We start from the raw sequence: 1279 nt of genomic DNA on the forward strand, positions 1-1279 counted from the left end.
TGCCGGAGGCCCGGTCGCGGGGGTGACGACCCGCCGCCCGGGACGTGCGAGGCACCAGCAGACAGAGACTGCCCGACGGTCAGAGAGAGGGAGAGAGGAGTGCCGAGGCTCAAGTGGCGAACGGTCGCGCAGGCACGCCACGCACATCGATCGCCAGCCGCGGAACGGCACGGCCTTCAGTGGGGCCGGCGGGCGACGCCGCTCCTGAACCCAGCGGCCCCGAGCCGGACGAGTTGAGGAAGGCACGCCGACGGTGACAGGGTACGGAAGACACAGCGGTGGCCTTCTGGCGACTTGGCCCCCGACAGCCCGACGTTCCGCCGTCCTCCCGATGGCCAGGAGGACCGTGCGGGGGTCGGCCGACGGCGTGGTAGGTGTGCCTGCACGGTGACGGAGCACACACCACGCCCGCCAACCCCTCCGTACCTCCCGAGACCGGTGGCAGGACGGAGCGGAAAACGTGCGGACTGAACGGGAGAGCCAAGAGCCAGCGATCCACGCGCGTGCGACCGTCCAAGTCACAGCGTTCGACGAAAACCTCCTCCCTCGGCCAGGCACTCGGCGCCAGCAGGGGAGACAGGATCAGACGCCCCGCCGGCCACTTAAGGCCGAGGACGAACCACGAGACGGGCGGCTGCAGCAGCGGGCGGCCTGCAGCTCCCAGCACTCTCAATCGATCAACCATCGAGTCGGGTCAGCGTGTCAAACCGGCGAGCTCCACGGTCAGGCCGGCGGCGCACCAGCACCGGACCTCCGCGGCTCCCTTCACTCTTTCCACTGCCAGCCAACCGAGAGACGGACCCAATGCGGACGTGCAGAGCTTAGGCAGACCCCCCACTGGAGGCTCAACACTTCGTGGCAGCTCCGTGTCCCAGAGACCAGGAGGGTTGGCACACACACACAGTGTGAACCACCGACAGCCATTCTGGGACCGGTGACAGCCGTGCTGGCCCCACTGCCACGACACAGACGGACGCCAGGCCGCGCTCCCCGGCGGGGGGATGGCGTCGAGCCTGACGAACGGAATGTGCAGGGTGGGGGGGGAAAGGCCAAGCGCTCCGACGCCGGAGGGCTCCGGAGTCTGAACTTAGGGGGACAAAGAGGACGGGTCCTCTGCGACACCCCAGCCGCGCTCTCGCCAGCCAAGGCGAGTGCGATTGATTGCCAAACGACCCTCAGACAGGCGTGGCCCCGGGAAGAACCCGGGGCCGCAAAGTGCGTTCAAAGTGTCGATGATCAATGTGTCCTGCAATTCACATTAATTCTCGCAGCTAGCTGC

General features: G+C 67.6%; 1 pseudogene; it reads right to left on the minus strand.

Annotated features, from left to right (window-relative positions):
- Positions 1-1169: 1169 nt before the first annotated feature.
- LOC140473839 (5.8S ribosomal RNA) lies at positions 1170-1279 on the minus strand (annotated as a pseudogene; the record flags this gene model as incomplete).

The sequence above is a fragment of the Chiloscyllium punctatum genome, unplaced genomic scaffold, assembly GCF_047496795.1.
Source record: "Chiloscyllium punctatum isolate Juve2018m unplaced genomic scaffold, sChiPun1.3 scaffold_742, whole genome shotgun sequence".
In the NCBI taxonomy this organism is placed as follows: Eukaryota; Metazoa; Chordata; class Chondrichthyes; order Orectolobiformes; family Hemiscylliidae; genus Chiloscyllium; species Chiloscyllium punctatum.